Here is a 12,117-nt window from a genome sequence, read left to right as displayed (position 1 = left end):
CGCTTACGAGTTTCAGTGAAATATTGCTTTAATAAAAATTAATATTTCAGAGTGAGAAGTTTTTAATAATACCTATAAATTTCAGACAATAATTTTCATCCAAGCCTTCTCCGGGATTCGAACCTAGGCACTTCGGTATGGCACTCAAATTCGCTAGCCACTTTTCCGCCTGTCGGCGAACTCTAAAGTATTGCTTTTGGAAAAATAAATTTTATCAAACTATCATCAGATTTGTATGTATTCGATACACTACGAACCAGTACGCACGTAAAAATGTAAAAACTGCAATTGTTCTCAGAAAGCAAAATTAAGATTAGGGCTTCAAAAGAAACACGGCTATTCTGATTATAGAAAAATTATCGCTTCATTTCGCCCAGTCAAGTTTATTACTCCAGAATTTTAAACTCTGATCTTTTTGAATATTATATTTCCTTGAATAATTTATTATCAGATAATTATCCTTCGTCAAAGTACTTTTTTGGGGGGGGTGTTAAGCTTTCCTTGGCGTGTTTGCATTTTAGAATCTTTCGATGAATAATTTGTAGTCAGGTAATTATCTTTTGTCAAAAAAATTTTTCTCCGGAAGTTAAGCTTTTCTCCACTTGTTTACGTTTTACAAAATTTTCGAAGGCGATCCATTTAAAATGCTTCAAATGATTTAATTTTACAATCTGTCTACAAAGTCCAAAATGCAACTGGACTAGAAATCCAGATATTCCTTCTCAAATTATTTTGTGAACAGCGAGTTACCTAAAGCATATAACGAGAAATCACGGTAATTTGATTCTTCTATTATGTTTCTGATTGCATATTTCTCATACGAAACTCCTCCAACAAAATTCACGTAAAGTGTATTTAAAAAATTCAGAAATAGTTACAAAATTCCGGACATAATCCGAGGCACGTGCAGAAGCAGGACATTGAATTGAAATACCCTGCCCAATGTGGCATGTCCAATCACTTTATGTTAATCTATTTTAGCAAAGTATTCAGATAAAAAAAAAGCGAATTATGAAAAAAACAATAAAAGAAATGTTTCAGATTTTAACGGCTACCAAAGATTTTGTTAAGGCTTTTTACGTTCTCGCTGAGTTCGCGGTCTACCAGCCTGCTGTTACAATCCTAATAATCCACATTTTTATTTTTTTAGCTTTATTATTAAGCATTATTTTCTTCTCACTTACACCATATACAATTCAACAGCAAAATTATAAACATTTTAAAAGCAGCAAAACACGACACGTTTAGAATTACCGATGAAGCTTTCAATTTGTTGGCATAAATTTTTCTGTTGTTTCCAGTCTTTTCTCAGTTTCTCATATCGATGTTAATTTTCCTTTCTAAAACTGCTTTACAAAACGTTTAATCTTTTTTTTTTTTCAAAAAACCTTTTGTAAAGATTTAAAAAAATCAAAAATTTGATAAAGTATGAACAGAACTGAAAAATGTGACTAAAGAAAATGTTAAACAGATAATAAAACAAATTCGAAATTCAAATTTCGGGCTTTCAGACGTCCATTTTCGAGTGGAAGACTACATTATTCAAAGTTTGTTGTCTCTAAGTACCGTTGTTTTTTCACAATGCGAGAAACATGCACACATTCATGCAAATTCTTCATTATTTAATTTCTTTAAATATAATACAGGACGATAATATTTGTATAGTGATTCAGCGCAAAATGCCGTTTTGAGATTAACATTCCATTTGGGACTAACATCCCTTTTGGGCTAAAAATTCTTCGAAGTTCATTCTAGAAGCATTTGGTACGCAATGATAGAATGTTGTTATTCAGATCTTCGTTAAGCAAGCTTCCCCATTTGAGATAAAAGTGTTACACATTAGTTGCCTTATAATTTATGAAAGCTTTACTGAGACTATTGAGTGTATATTAAAATGCAGAAAATGTTTCACATACAGGTGGACTAAATCCCATCAAAGCATTACTTTTGCAGTTCGAAGTGGAGGAAGGCAAGATCCTTGCCAATGTTTTGATGCTGAAGCGAATGCAGAACATAGCGGCAAAGAAATGAAAATCCACTAACTATAAATAGCAGTTAAAAGTTAAAGTTGAAAAGATTAAGAATATTACAAAATGTTATTTTTTGTTAACTTTTATCGTTTTATTTTCAACTCCAATTTGAAATAAATCCTTCGCAGTAAAAATATAAATACTAGACTGGTATTTTTTGCACTTAAAACTATTACATCTTTTCAGCTTTAATAATCAATCTAATAATATAATAATTTCGTATTTGACTACCAATTATCCTGAGGCAATATTAACACTCTACAAAACTTCTAGAAGGGGATCATCTTTTAATTAATTTTTTTAAAAAAATTCTTATAATAATTTCTTAAAAATTTAGTCCTTTGCAGCTAAGTGTAGGAATTAATTAATTATTTTTTCTATTTTCTTAACCGTATAAATATATATGTAACAGAAGCAAACTTAGAATTGAATGACTAGCAGGAATTTTGATGGCGTAGAACTGTTGATTCATAATGAATAGGGAATTGGAGGCGAAGTCAGATTAAATCTTCATTTTTCATTTCAGCAAACATGTTGCGGTCACAAAAAAGTTGGCACATTAAATGTGCCTATTCCAAAAAGGTTACATTTTGGATAGATTTGCAGTAAGATACAAAATGGAAGATAAATTTCTTGGATTGTATAAATTTGCAGTAAGATAGAAGAAGCAAATAGACTGCAATCCAGCTAAGCCAAAGCGTAGTAAGTAAGTACGTTATCTTCATGGTGAAATCTTAATTCAGACAGAGTTAGTTTTGGTTCCCAATGCATTTTGATTGGATAGTTAATATTGCTGTAAAATTATTATTGGCTGCTTGAGTTTTAGATCCATTTACACCATCAGAATTATGTAAGAATCATGCGACATAGATTAGTCTCAAAATGACGCAGTGCAAATAGAAGTTGCTATTTTTAGAATACAGAAGGAAAATTAATTTACGCTGTTAATTTAATCCTTTACATATTCTTTATTTTTCTTGCATGTGTGTGTGTGCGCTTCCGTGAATGTAAGATAAAAATATGCAAATCAAAATTCTAACTTTCATTTACAATAGTCCCATAATTTGTAAAGAGCTTATTTTATTCCAACCAATTATTTTTTAGTTGTGAAACTCTCCTTTCTCTTCTGATTTCAGGAATGCAAATTTTTAATGACGTAGTATACAAATCTAAATGAGTGAGGAAGCAGTATTTAAAAAGAGATTCTAAGATTAGTAGTAGGAGAGTTAGTTCGGAATTTATACCGCGTGATTGAAATAGCTTTGTACGTGAATAGATGGTGCTTAGCAACTCTGTTTAGATTATATTGATATTCTAGGTTCGGCTTTGCTGTGTGCAGATATTTTAGCGGTTTAGATAAAGAAGGAGCCATTCGCGTAGCCCATCTCACTTATTGTGATTTTACATTTTTATTTTCTGTTCGAGTTACATAGCCACAAGTGGTGGTAATTGTGAGCACCGAATGAGTGCGCAATCTGTGTTTAGTTAATATAAAAATAGTTAATTAAACCTTCTTCTGCAGGATCTCTTCTTCAAAGATATAACGAGAATTCGCTACGCAGTCTTTTCAGTAGAGTCTACCCTTGGATCATTCCGAAAAGAACAAAGAGACTCCACAAAATCTCTATTTTAATTTGGTTGTAGCAACGAATATCAGCTCTGTTTCACCAACATGGCATCGAAAATTCTCCTCTTCTGAAAAAGATTGAAAATTATTGCGCATTGTTACAATTGTTGATGACGTCAAAACTTAAATTCAAAGGTCCGTTTTATAAAATCGAAATATGCGTATCCTTGAACGAAAGGGCATAAACTTGCTGGCAATAAATTGGACAAAAATATGTATCTTTTGACGAAGTTGGAAGTATGTGATAGTTGCTCATGAAACAGATGGACTATACGATTTTAAAAAATGCTGGGACGGTATTCAGACACCTTTTATTTAAATAAGAACAGGGAAGAAAATGTAAGATAAATCAAGCCTCTAACCCTTTTATCTCGTTATGATTGTATTTCCATCGCATTGCTGTGGCAATCCAAGTCGTTTAGATGTATCCTCCTCCTAGAAATTTGTTCCTCTAGTTTTAAATCTTCCTGTGATACCTAAATTATGAACGGTAAAATCACAAAAAATGCATATTTTTATTTGTTTTGATGCTATGTTATTTCGTTAACATATTAAGCATGCAAAGGTTATTCAGACGATTAACACATTAAGGCAAAAGCTAGGTTGAGTTGTATAAGGAAATAAGTTCATATTTGTATTAAAGATGTGAAAAACTGCAATATCCTACGTAACCAGACCGTTCGCCGGGAATCGAACTTAAGAAGAACTAGAATTGGAATGCTTTTATTCATTAATACGGCTGTTGAAACAGATATCAAATTGGAATTTTTTTTCGGTCGGAACAAATGACAGAGAGTAATAACTTTACAATCGTTTCTCCATTCATCGAAGTCTATCCCTACTCGGTGTTTAATAATCTAATCAACTACTTTTTTTTTTCAGCAATCGATATTTTAATACTCGGTATTTTGCGCCGAATCACTATTAAAAGGCTCTAAATTATTACCAACAAATATTAGAGCCCCGTGTTACATTTAAAGAAATTAAACAATGAAGAACCTGCATAAATGTATGTATATTTTTCGCATTGTGGAAAAGCAACGATTCCTAGAGCCATCAAATTTTGAGTAACATAGTCCCCACTCGAATATGGGCGTATGGAAGGCCTAATTTGGAATTTGTTTTATTACGTATCTGTTTGATATTTTGTAACACTTTAACGAAGTTTTTATTAACAAATTCAACGGTTTCAAAGCAAGCAATGACAACACTGCACGGGGGAAAATTACCTCCAGCGCGCGAGACTGTGTGTAGAAAATTCTAAAGATATGCTTATTTTAAATTATTTTTGTGATATTGCTGTTGAATTGAATTTTATGGTTTAAATGCAAAGAACATGATATTAAAAAAATAAAGGTAACACACAAAGCTTAAAAAAAAGGCCCTTTTGGGAGTAATATGAAATCTGAAATCTTTCAGATTTTTTTATAGTTTTGTTTAATTAATTAATTTATTTATTATATTTGCTATCTGGTTACGTATATCTGGCTATATGCATCACATAAATAATTTCAAAATGTACCTTATTACTATCTTAATATTAGAAAAAGAGAAGACAAAAAATGTGTATCTCACGCGCTCATCTAATCGATGTTTACGTTTACATTGTGTTCTCATACGTTTTTTTATGCATTCTTTATACTCTTTGTATTTGAAATAAATCTGTAAATTGTTGCTGGAGTGTTAAAATAGTTCAAAACTTCTGGTTAATTTTTTTCTTGCTTTTCTAGCAAGTTTATTCACAAAGTCTATGAGAATCGTTAACGCACAAAAATACTAACTTGATGTTTGAAAACACGGGAATATATCTGTTTAATTTAATTATTCTTTTTTGAAACGAAGGATGGCAACGATCTGTAACGCAATTTAAAATGGAATTCTATATTTTAAAACTTTTATTTTGGAAAACAGCTAAGATGGTATTTTTATTCGAGTATATTCAAAATTGTGAATTTTGAGATCCAACAATACAATCAATCGCATGTTGAAAGCCTTATTATTATAATCTAATTTTATGATTCTGAGACCTATTCTGATGTTAGTTTTAAGATATTATGAGAGGAATGGGCTCTAAAGCATGCGTTGCCTACTTCAGTTATCGTTTACTTCGGCTATTATTATTATTACGAGTTGCATGCTTTAGTTATTATTTATCGTTACTTTAGTTATTATTTCCAACCTTAGAAGTGACATCAAGATCTTGGTTAAATGGTTCAGAAAGGAGAAAGGGGGAAAATGGAGAAGAAAGGGAAATTTGTAAAGCAAGACGTATTCAGCTGATAATGTTTACATTTCCAAGTACATGTTTTCAAAAACGAGAGTAATGAAAAACAAAATATATAAAAAGAAAGTAAAAAATCTGAAACCTTTCAGATTTTATATTACGCCCGAAGGAGCGTTTTTTTTAACTTTTTGCGTGTTACCTTTTTTAAATATCATATTCTTCGCACTTAAATCATAAAATTCAATTCAACAGCAATATCATAAAATAACTTAAAAAGAGCATATCTTTAATATTTCTGATACACAGTCTCGCGCGCTGGAGATTTTTTTGTTTTGTTTGTTTGTTTCGGTAAAGTGTTTCTACTGCTCGCTATGAAATCGTTGAGTTTGTCAATCAAAAATTTGTTAAAGTTTTACAAAATAGGAAATACAACTAAAACAAATTCCAAATTCCAAATTTGGAAACAAATTTCCAGATGCCTATATTCGAGTGGAGAACTACGTTATTCCAAAAAAAAAATATTCAAAATTTCAAATAAAATTTTGTTATCTAAATACACGTTATTCAAATGTCTCTAGGCACTGTTGTTTTTCATAGTGCGAGAAACATACATACATTCATGCAAATTCTCCATTATTTAATTTTTTTAAATATAATGCAGTGCTCTAACATTTGGTGGCAACAATTTGAAAAATGATACGCCGTTTATAGTGATTCCGCGCAAAATGCCAAAACGAAATTAATAGACCTTCTGGGTACACTGCCCCTTTGGACTAGCAATCTGAGAAATCACATATATAAGATGAAGTAAACATAGCACTAATTTTATGGGAATAAGATATTAAATTTTAGAAACTTACTTTCGATAACGATTTGCAAAACTCTAATTTGGAAAACTGAGAAACAACTGCTTAAGATTATTGTTAGATTGTATCTCATTTAATTCCACCTGAAAATTTGACCTCACTGTTTGACAATTTAAGTTGAAAGGCGTGGTGAAAATATCCAGTTTTGTTTGAAGTGCACTGAAATCTTGAAACCTGCGTTCAAATTGAAAGCGCAGTTTTCTCAGACCATCTTTATAATTCTTAAGCTTGTTTTCGCTTAAAGAGGACAAGTTGTTCATAGCTAGCTGACCAGCAAGCAGATCAAGTTTAGTTTAAAACCTTTGACTTTTGCCCAAATATCATCGATAAATATATTTTGCTTTCTTGCATCTTGATATTTAAATTGTTCATACGACAAAGAAGATCTGTAAAAAATGCAAATTCAGAAAACTATGCTATATTTTTCAACACTTCATATTTCGCAGAACACTGTTTCTCGTAGAAGAAAGACGCGATGTCGATTTTCAGCTGCCAGGCTCGTTCGAAAAGGCTTCATGTACTAAGTTAGGTCACTTTCGTTTAAATCAGAGTATTCAGACAGCACATCAGAGTATTCGTACTGCACGGACCGAAGAAAATCTCGAAATTGCCTGTGAGTACATGTCTACGGGGTAGAACAGTTCACTGGTGGACAGATGCTAAGGACTGATGACAGTAGCAGCGATATCAGCTACAAAATGGAAGGCAGGAAAATGTGGAAATTAGCATCAGTGCAGAATACAGTAAGACGTGTTGTGTGTATGCAAATTTTAGATTGTCGATGTTGTTCGTCACATGATGCCCTGATAAAAGAAGTAAAGGATTTGATAGATATTGACTTTTTATGTTTAAAAGGAAAATTTAATCGAAACGAGTCAATTGATGGATATTCAATTTTCAATATGTTTTCCTGACATCATTTACATGATTTTACGCGTGGGCGTGTTGTTGACAACATTGAAAAAGAGCCAGATATAACGTAGCCAGGGAGTTCGACATCAGCCACAAAGTTATTTCAAGGCTTTAGAAATCTTTTCTAACAAATGGGATGTCTAGCAAACACCCCGAGGGAGGTCGAGTTCGCAGTACGATGCCTGCAGAAGATAGGTACATAGCGCTATCGACAAAACCAGCGCAGCTCGGCTTCTAAGGTAGCAAATCAGTTACTTGCACCTTACTTATCTGCTACTGGTAAACGAATCTCCCAAAAAACTGTAACCAGACGTTTGGATTAAGGAGGACTATACGCCCGCCGTCGTGTTGTGTGCATTTCATTGTCCAGACAGCAACGTACCGCCTGGCGTGAGAGTGGTAGCTGCTTATCGTGCAGAAAATATCCAGGAAGGGACCAGTACCCGTGATGAAGTATCATGGTATGATTCTGTACTGTGATCAATGGCTGCATGTGTTGCAACTAGGACTATGACTACATGCGGTTGCAATTAGGGACTATGATTACATGTGGTTGCAACCACGACTGCCCAACAATACATTAATGATGTTCTGCTGCCTTATTGTTCGCATGTTCCGTGGTGCTGTCGATGATAAATTCGTTTTCGTCGACAACAACGCAATATGTCATCTATAAGAGTGGCTGTGTAGAACTGTTTAGAGAAGAAGGATATGGCCTGCCTCTATAAACACTTCTACACAGCCACTCCTATCCTCAAGGATACAAGGCGTGCTTGGCCTCGTATGGCCAGCACGTGTTCCAGATCTCAATCCCACTGAAATTGTTTGGGATGCTTTGAGGAGGTGTCTTGCTTGTCGGCAATATCCTCCAATAAACAAGGATACCCTCATCTGGGCACCGACAGAGGGATTGGCCAAATTACCGTAACAGCTGTTGGATAATGTTATGCAAAATATGACACGACGTGTGAAATCTTACACGGCCCTCCATGGTGACCATATCTCCAACTGATATCTTACATCGGAATATCTGAGGACAGTAATTGCATTTCTTCACTTTTACGTGTTGACCGTAATATGACCATTGTGCCTTGAACACTTTTCAAAGCCTTTTAGATTTCAGAGCACAATAAATTATCTTTATTGTTATGTCTTAGTATTCTGGCATTATTTTATTTCACTTGGCATCCAGACACTCTTACTTTTTAATGCGCTATATAGCCATTTGTGACCCATTCATAGCAACTGTCCACTACTTTATTTGCAAGCCTTACGATACAACAAGCACGCTTTTCATATTCAATGCAGATTTACGCAGGACATCTTGATGTGTAACGCAATGCAGAAAGACAACACTGTTCCAGGGACAGTTTTGATTAAAGAGGCCAAGAAGTCCAGATTGTTTTCTTCCTGTCACACTCGATGCTCCATCATTCGTAATATTACATATGTTTGTCATGGGTACATTCAAATTTGAAAGTCTTTCCAGAAAATTTACGAAAAATATCGCATCTCGTTGTTGTTTACCTTAACTATCACATGCATGCCAGTTCTTCGATAATTTCGAAGTTCTCATCAGCACCTGTTATAAATAATACGAGGTAAGCAGTATCACTTACATGAGTGTTTCCATCCATAACTACGGGGCAGAATTTAAACTCTAACTGTATCAGAGTTTTATTGATAGCTTCGACCACAGAAGTCACCGTTTTTCGAAATAAACTTACAGCCTCAAAATCGTTTTTCTTGCCTCGGCCATAAAAATATTACAGACTTGGAGCATGCATTGTTTAGGGAACTTCCCATCACTTTCTTTATTACTTTCAGCAATATTATATACTTCAATGTAACTTGCATGTATAGCTGCTTCCTGGATACTGTTTACTTTCTTAAAACAAATTTGTCGATTTGATAATTTATGAAAAAACTTTTCTATTTTTTATTTTATATCATATTCGGACATTACTTAATAAATGGAATTCTTATGCTTTGGTGTGAAGTGACAGGAAATGTTATATTTTTATTACTGCTACAGCTTCATTGCAGATGAGACATATTAATTTCAAAATCGTAAAAAACAACCTTATATTTAGCGTAGGTATAATGAAACACTCAATCGGTTTCGAGGGCAGCTAAAGGTCCCTCCTCATCAGGAGAAAGAAATACATAGAAAGAAGAAAATAGGAGAAGGAGTCACAGAAACACGTGGTGCTTATCAGCACTGCACGTGGTTATAACTAGATTTTTAATCAGAGTTTCACTGGCCGCCTACTTTTACTGAGCCAGGCTGTCTGATCAAGCATAAAGAAATATTAGCGAAGTTAAAATAGGGAGCGAGGGGCAAATGCACCTTACGCTCAAAATCTGAACTTCAAATAATGAAAAGCAACCACTGAACAGATTTTTATACCCTCTGGTAGTACCAAGTGCGAGGAGGTAACGCCATCTATCGGCAAAAATAATTGAATTAAGATAGTAGAATTTTAAAGGCATTAGGAAGCACTGGATTGGACTTCAAATCATTAACTAAACTTTCTAAATCTTTGTGAATGTGAAAAGCCTCAAGAAAATCCAATTCGCCTATGGAAGAAGCCTTTTGGATGATTTTTGCAGACCCAAAATCAAAATTATGGTTAAAAGTCAAGCTATGATACGCTATTGAAGACTTGTTAATTTCGCCTTTTTTGACATAAGATTCATGTTCCTTGATACGAAACTTCAACGCTCTTTTTGTTTGGCCAATATATCTTAAACCACACTGACATGATATACTATAAATTCCCCAAGAATTCAAGACAGAAACGCAATCTTTTAGAATCGAAGGGTGAATTTTATTAATAGGGGAGAAACCGACTTGAAAATTGAATTTCTGGAGAATCCGTGCAATTTTATAGATAACAGAAGGATAAAATGGAAGCACGACAAGGTCATTAATATTATTTCTAACAGTGGAATGTCTTCTTTGATGGGAATCTGAAAATTTTTTGACGGCTTTATCAATAATCACGGGAGAAAATCCACGGTCAATCGCAACTGCTCTCAAATAATTAAGTTCATTGGTAAGCAAAGATTCAGAGGAACAAACTTTTAGCGCGCGGAAAACATAATAGTAAAAAGAAGCCATTTTTTGCTTAACAGGGTGGCATGACTTGGCATGGGGTGGTAAACAAACTGCAAAGGGTTTACGGTACACAGTGGTGCTAAAATCGGTTTCATTGCGGATTATAAGAATATCGAGGAAGGGGAGGGAATTGTTGGATTCAATTTCAAGAGTGAATTGGAAGAGTGAATTGGATTCAAGAGTGAATTTTACAGATGTAAAGAACATATTAATTTGTTCTTTACATCTGTAAAAGTGTTGTCTAGATCAGTGCTCCGCAACCGGTGTGCCGCGGCACACTGGTGTGCCATGAGTAGGATATAGGTGTGCCGCAAACAAATACATGTATTCAGACATTTTGCAATTTTTATCATGTATACACAATGACAATTTTTTTCCTTAATAATGTCTATTTTAAATGTTTTTATATATTTCACTGTTGTGTGGTTGTGTGTGTGATTGTAAGTGTGTCAGCATTTGAATTTTTTCGGCACTTCCTTGATAACTCTGAACTCTTTGGTGTGCCACGAAATTCCAGAAAGATTTTTTTATGCGTCGCAGGTGAGAAAAGGTTACGGAGCACTGGTCTAGATCCATGCATCTTTAAAAGCACGACACTCTGAATCAACTTTATGTTTTTTATAGACATTTTTGGGTTGAAATATTTAACGAATATCCGCAATAATCCAAAGAACACTATATTATTTAATAATTTCACCAGTCTTCACAATGGCACTATCTGTCAGCCATTTTTCCATTCACCGATAGACGCAATTAGTAGTATTAGTACTCGTGCCTAAAGACAAGTGTAGAAAGTACCATGTAGTCTCTATGTACAACCATCTGTTACCCTTCTTCGTTAATATTTACTATTATAACCAGTAAAGATAACTTTATTACGATAGAACTAGTAAAGATAAACTTTATTGCGAAGCTAAAATTACCAAGTTCATTAAAAAAAAAAAAGGATACAAAAAAAAAAAAAAAAAAAAGAGTACTTTTTATTCATTTTTAGGAAGACTGTCAATAAATATTGCTTTTGGGGAAAATCTCAAGGGGTGTGTGTAAGTCTTGTTATAATATTTGTTTATGCTCGTGCCACAATAGAAAGACATTGGGCGGAGTGTAAGTGCTCACAGTAAATATCCATGAAATGAGATAAAAAATCTCTTCTACAATAAACTCGTTTTCTTCACTGATCACGCAACACCCTTTTCTGTTTCGGCACGAACTTTATGCAGTATACTACAGTAATACGCAAATTAATTAGGACAAAGTTATTTTTTTATAATGTACTTATATACCTTCATATACAGTGATAATACTAAAATTAATATTAAATATATCTTCCTTTAGCA

The 12,117-nt window shown here is 33.7% G+C and overlaps 2 long non-coding RNA genes across 19 annotated transcripts in view; one reads left to right on the top strand and one right to left on the bottom strand.

Annotated features, from left to right (window-relative positions):
• The window catches only part of LOC118186613 (uncharacterized), a 746,791-nt gene that overhangs the window by 494,229 nt on the left and 240,445 nt on the right, over positions 1-12,117 (top strand). The window lies entirely within an intron of this gene.
• The window catches only part of LOC118197774 (uncharacterized), a 465,671-nt gene that overhangs the window by 420,271 nt on the left and 33,283 nt on the right, over positions 1-12,117 (bottom strand). The window contains exon 2 of one of the 16 annotated variants that reach the window (XR_015042521.1): positions 4,020-4,133. The exons of the other annotated variants lie outside the window; for them this stretch is intronic. This is a non-coding gene — a long non-coding RNA (uncharacterized LOC118197774). The remainder of the gene's footprint in view (positions 1-4,019; positions 4,134-12,117) is intronic. 16 annotated transcript variants of the gene reach the window in all.

This window comes from Stegodyphus dumicola, chromosome 8 (genome assembly GCF_044657685.1).
Source record: "Stegodyphus dumicola isolate Sdum_Otavi_A_Nest chromosome 8, ASM4465768v1".
Classification (NCBI taxonomy): domain Eukaryota; kingdom Metazoa; phylum Arthropoda; class Arachnida; order Araneae; family Eresidae; genus Stegodyphus; species Stegodyphus dumicola.
Note: the sequence above shows the minus strand (reverse complement) of the source record. Positions and strands in the feature narration are given on the sequence as shown.